Source organism: Dermacentor silvarum, chromosome 5, assembly GCF_013339745.2.
Source record: "Dermacentor silvarum isolate Dsil-2018 chromosome 5, BIME_Dsil_1.4, whole genome shotgun sequence".
NCBI lineage: Eukaryota > Metazoa > Arthropoda > Arachnida > Ixodida > Ixodidae > Dermacentor > Dermacentor silvarum.
The window spans coordinates 27,993,442-27,999,922 of NC_051158.1; the positions used below are offsets into that span (position 1 = coordinate 27,993,442).

Genomic DNA, 6,481 nt, shown 5'->3' on the forward strand with positions numbered 1-6,481 from the left:
AGCAAACTTCTTGCGACTTTTTGCACTTTTCGCCACTGCGTTTGTATTGTAATCAATATTAATGTCTTTTCACGTAATCAAAGGCTATGACAATGGCGACTTTTTAATTTATAAAAATAAATGTACGCAAGGCGGCGTCTTGAAGTTTCCTCTCGCGGTGCGAGTAAGCAGCGAAGTGAACAAGAGATGGCAGTGCCGGCGCTTGCGTCGCGCAAGTGGATACCTGTGGCGCGCGCAACGCTATCGATGATATTCGGGCCGCTTCTCAGCCAGACGAGTCTGGCTGAGTCACTTGCGGATCACGAGATAGCGATAACGTGGCCTAGAGCGTGCGCTGATCATCACTGGCAGGTCGCGTATGTTGTCTCAAGGTAGAAAGCAAGCGCGTGGGCGCCAATATACGATGACTCATTCAGTTTCCCGAGGACACGCATCCTAGCTAATGAAGGCAGACGACGGAAGCGAGAAACGATTTTGATGGAATAATCATACGCTTTGAGCTAGCTGCTTTATTTTTACTGGGGAGGAAAACTGTTTTTCTTTATCAACCACGCTAGTTTAAATGCCTATATTACAGTTTCTTAGGCGAAAACGTCAAATTTGCGTCACGTTACGAAAGCAAAACGGGGCCATGAGCGCCATTTGTAAGCGTTGCGCCTACGTCACGCCTCGAAGAAAATGGCGGATAGTCCAGAATAGCGGCTCTTAGAGCGCTGACGCTCCGACATCCACCAGGCGTCGTAGTAGTCGCGGAATCCGAAACTGAAGTAATTAAAAGCTCACTTTTCGCCGGCCGGCACCGCACATCACCCGAAAAAAAATGGCGCCCGCGTGGCAAGAAAGTCGACCACGCTCGAATAGAAAAAACGATGCGAGCTTGTACTAACCGGTGCGGAAATCTCGAAGAAAATCGAAGAGGACTCTTTCGACGTCTCCGTGTAATACTCTTTTCACCTCAATTTTTTAGAGGTAAGCCATACGTGTCCCTGACGGCGATGCCCGATGGCATCGCTCGTCTCGTCAACCTCACCCGGCTTGCGCTGAATGCGAACCAGCTTTCAAAGTTGCCCTCCTGATTTGGGCAAAACTCCGCAAGCTAAAGTTCCTCGACGTCCTCTAGCAACGTTCTCGAGGAACTACCTGTCGAGCTGTCCAAACCTCGGAGAACTGCAAAGCTTCAACGTGAGCAACAACCGGCTCAAGACGTTCCCCGACGAGTTTTGCCAAGCTGACGCGCCTGATTGTGTTCAACTTTTCCAGGAATCAGCTTGAGGAATTTCCCTCGTTTCTCTCTGGGGAGACCCGGTTCGAACAGCTGTCCGAGCTCGTAGCCAACAGCAACCGCATAGAAACGCTGCCGGGCAAGCTGTCCAACACCCTGCCGTCGCTCAAATTGTTCGATCTCGCTAGCAACTCAGTGAAACAGGTTCCCGGCGAAATTGGAGACATAGGCAAAGCTTAAGGAGCTCCTGCTGAAGGATATCCGCTGAGTGACAAGCGCCTGAAGAAGTTGGGTCGAACAGTGTCACTACAAGCAAGTCCTAGAATATGTCAAAAGCCACGGTCCGCGAGAGTCGAAAAGCTCGGGCTGGACAAGTCTGGTGCCTCCAAGAAAGGAAAGAAGAAAGGAGCCAGTGCGCCCGTCGACGTCCAGGAGGTGTGTTGGGTGTCATGTCAGTCTTGATAGCAGTACCGCTCTCGTGAAAGCATAGGCTGCTTCGAAAGTTCGTCTGCTTTGCGCTTGTACATTCAGTTCGGAATTACGGGGCTAGTTGATAAGTCTAGCTGCATATTTCTGGATAGGTGACAGCGGGTACTTGTGACCATTACTGGCTGTCTTGAATTTGATACCCGGCGTTACACAAAATATTGTAGCTGATTGCAGGCGGAGTGTGGTAAGCTATCCAGAACCTGAAACACGTGTACCTCCTAATTTCGCGCCGTATTTCTTTTTTTTATTATTATTATTGCCACAGGTACGCTCATACCATGTTTGTAACTCGATTAGGCGTCAAGAACTCAAATCTAAGGAAAGTTGCATATAGTCGTTTTGTATGTGCCTCGGCTGCCTCGTTCCTTGCCATAGTCTGTTTGCAATTTCGTGCCAAGATCAAATCACTAAGCTTGTAGTATTGGCTCACTAGTATTGAAATACTAACATTAGTAATTGTTAACAGTGAGCAACTTTTCCTGTGTGCGTGGCATGCTTTAAGAGATCATCATCATTAGCCTATTTTTAGGTCCACTGCAGGACGAAGGCCTCTCCCAGCGATCTCCAATTACCCCGTCTTTCTAGCTAGCTGATTCTCAAGTTGCACCTCCTAATTTCATCACCCCATCTTATTTCTGCTGTCCTTGACTGCGCTTTCCCTTGCCTTGGTACCCATTCCGTAACTCTAATGGTGCACCCGTTATCTGCCCTACGCATTACACCAGCCCAGCTCCAAGTTTTCTCTTAATGTCAATTAGAATATTGGTTATCCCCGTTTGCTCTCTGATCCACACTGCTCTCCTTCCTGTCTCTTAACGTTACGTCTAACATTCTTCATTCCATTGTTCTTTGTGCTGTCCTTAACTTGCTCTTGAGCTTCTTTGTGAACTTCCAAGTTTCTGCCCCATATGTTAGCACCGGTAGAATGATTGTGCAAATTTCTTTTCAACAACAATGGTACCCTCCCGATCTTGATTGGTAATGTCTGCCTATGTGCTCCAACCCAGTTTTATTCTGTAAATTTCCTTTTCCTAATCAGGGCCCATGTGAGTAATTGACCTAGACAAACATACTCCTGGGGACGTGTTTTGTAAGTGTCCACCTAGTGGACAGGTCCATTTCATCTACTGATGTGTCACACTGGCTGGGGCTGGGGGTACGCGTGAGGGGACAGGGCTCCCCAGCCAATCAGCACTTCAGCCAGTCGAAATGGACATGTCCACTAAGTATACACTTGCAGAATACCCCCCGAAATTCTAGAGGCTAACTTCCGATCATGAATTGTTCTTTGCCAGGCTATTTAACATTACCTTTGTCTTCTGGATGTTATCTTCAGCCGTACTCTTACCTTTCTCGTTCAAAGTCCTCGATCATTTGTTGCAATTCATCCCTAGCCTTGCTGAACAGGACAGTGTCGTCTGCGAAGGTTGTTGAGATATTTGCTATTGATCCTCACTCCTAATCTTCCCAGTCTAAAAACATGCAGCGAATGGCCTCATTTAGGGATGCAGTAAGTGGCTGTAAAAATGCTTTTTCAGAGGACCTTTACTGCACCATCCTTGTAGTCAAAAAGCTGAAGTAAAATTGAAAAAAAATGTTAGCCTTTTCTTTTTAAAAGTTTGTTGCTGTTTTGTGCTACCACAATGCCACAGTAGTTTAGGAGAGTTTCGAGTTAGTAATGCATGATTCAGTGCAGTGATAGTGCAAGATGGCAATCTGTATTGCTTCCTTTCTCATTCATTTTGTGCACTGCCTATGCTCGACCACAATAACTTTCTTCTGTTTTGCTTACTGTTTGGTCTGCTGGTGTTTGCAGGTGCAGAATGCCTTTGAAGTGGCTCCAACTGAGTTCCCAGAGCCCCACAGTGATAGTCACCGACGCTGTGCAGGAAGGTGAGGGCCTTACATTGTCTGCTGCATCATCCGGAACGTCTATCTTGACCGAGACAACCGGCTTCGCAAGTTCCTTGCTCTGCAGGTAATATATTTTTTAGCATGCTCCCATTTATTGGTACATTGACTGGTCCCTACCACGCTAAGACATGGTCTGCACTGATATGGAGGCCTCTCGACATTGGATACAGAATAAGCATGCCTGATGCAAATCTTTAGCTGCTCCCAGATTAATCAGAGGAGTCACGCAATGGGCTATTCTGTCGAATCTCAGTCGCGCTCCCAGCTCGAAGGTGGGAGTGCCTTTGACCACTACGAGATGGAGTGTGGTGCTCTGAATGAACCCGGCAAATGTGTTCTGAGCACTTGATTTTGACCACCCGAATGTAAACCGACCCACAAGAGTGCTCTATTATCTCCTCACTTATCAAATGTTCTGCCACTCTGTTCCATGTTTCTTTGCCCTCTACACTCATTCTGTTGTATAATTCACTGGTTATCTGCTCTATGTGTTACATGACGTGCCCAACTTCCCTTCTTCCTAAGCTAGAATATCAATTACCTGCGTTCCCTCTCTGATCAGTTCATATCTATTAAAGGGGCACCGAAACACTTCATGAACATAGTAAGAAAGCGTTCCTGATCCGTAGGCACGTGAGCCAAAATATTATTCCGCAGCTTACAACAGGGGACCTACATTCTTGCATAATTAACTGCCTGCTCTTTCCTGTGGCTCTCCAAGCCCCTGCTTTTCTTCCAACTTAGGCTATTCAGCAGTGGATGTTACATGGAAGTGCAGCGGCCCATAGATGCCAGCCATTGAGTACACACTTCCAAATTTTCTAGGAAAGAGTCAAGCGACAGTTGTTAACGCATCCCGTCTGCCCTGTCGTCGTTCCTTTGTTGCCTCGAGTGCCTTAGTCAAACGTTAGCCTCCAAACATTACCGTAAGTGCATTGCCAAAAGAAAAGGAACAAAACAGAGTGACGTACAGGACAGTGCTATCAGCGCCAACCCAGCTGAGAAGAACCAATAATTTGAGGGGGTAATGGGAGTAAGTAAACATTGCATTCTTTAAAGGGGTCCTAAACCACCCCTTGAGCTTGGTAAAAAAACGTAGTCTGCGGATAGCATATGCTGGCTGTGAACATCTCAGCCAAGTTTTGCAGTCGTGTGCGTGTAACTCGTAAGCGTAGTGCAAAGTCACCTTTCTCTCAAACGCTCTCTTTTCAACAAAAGCCATGTTCCTCACTCTTTTCTGGACGCTTCATTTCGTCATAAAGCGTCCGGAAACACGGCTACTTTTGGCCAATAGCTGACATCAAGAAGGGTATTGGATCTGTTTTGGATCAGTGCGCATGTTCCTACTGTTACTGTGTATATTTATTTACAAAGTTGAATCAACAGGCTGAAGTAAGCAAAAGTTTGCTTTCGAACTTTGATAATAATAATGTACTTCCGGAGAAGCCGACTGTAGTCTGCTCCCACTCGGCCACGGCCACCCGCATAAGTAATAAACTTTGGCTACCCTGCTTATCGGTGTCGTAGCGGTGAGGTCCCGCTAATTTCGACTAGCTTTCAACTCTCAGCTAGCCTCGAACCATGCAAAACTTAGGTCAGACCACACGCACGTTTGACAGCACGCGCTCACCCTTGGCCGCTACTGGTTAGACGCCATGGCAGACTTATTGATAGAGCTTCAAAAATTCAGCAGTTCGATGTAATAATATCCATCAGTCTAGCTGGTGAAGGACAAAAGCTCGTCCGCACCACGTAGCACTCAGCCCTGTCATGCACAAAGCAAACATTGCGCATACGCAACTGCAGTCCGCAGTTGCGTTGCTGCAGCGGCGTTTGCTACGTAGCGTAGATACCACAGACGTCGCGACAAAGTCCACTGGCTAAGTGCACTGTAGCTCGCTGAGGACAACTGCGTTTGGCTTACATTTGACGTGTCGTAGGCGCCAAAATCAGAAGTAGTGGCGTCTACGTTAACATCCAAATCAAATTTGAACTGTGTGCCATGGTGACATCTGTAGGCGGAGTTGTGTTCACACTCAGCTCCGCCATAACCTTCACAGTGCAAATCATTGAAGATGGAATGGAAGCACCGCAACGCTGTGTTTACCTTCCATAACTTCGCTTCTGCTGAATGCATTGGAGTACTTTTTGTGACAATTGTTTCTGAAATAGCCTATTTACTTCAAATGCATTTCTACACTACGATAAAAAGTGGTTCAGGGCCCCCTTAAATCTTGTTGATATTTGGTTCTTTTAAGAAATTTCTTCAGGAACACATTTCTTTGAGGCATCCATTCTTCCCGTGTCTTGTCCATTTCTAGAAAAGGTGTTTCAGCGCCCTTTTGCATGACCCCCATAATTTCCCTGGTCCATCAGTCATTGTGCAGATTTGGTCCCATAAATAATTACTGGGCACTTCTGGGCGATTCTTTTGAATTCTTTAACATATGAAGCCAAGGTTTCAATGTAGTTCAGCTTTGGTTGGGATATTGAGAAGTGCATCAATTGAATACACAGTGTTCATAAGATTTGCCGGATCGTCAAGCTAGATGTTTGTTATTTTCCTTTTTACAAAAGAAGCGAATTTGAAAATGCATTCGATCAATTACATGGTGAGAGAAGTTAGGTGCAAGTTCGATGCCTTAGGCTTATCTTTATTTTCCTTTATGTTGCCCAACTTTCCAGAACAAATTACACGATACAATTTGTGTGAAGCGATCCGAGGCTACGATAGCTACTCACACCTTACGAAAATAACTGGGAATGTCTACTACGATGCCATCGAGGCCTGACCATCTAGGTGAGCCATCCTTATGTTTGCTTTTACATCATTTGTATCCCTTGAAGCATTACGAA

General features: G+C 46.1%; 1 pseudogene; it reads left to right on the forward strand.

Annotated features, from left to right (window-relative positions):
* Window positions 1-820: 820 nt before the first annotated feature.
* Window positions 821-3,608, forward strand: LOC119452332 (leucine-rich repeat-containing protein 47-like; annotated as a pseudogene).
* The last annotated feature ends 2,873 nt before the right edge of the window (window positions 3,609-6,481 follow it).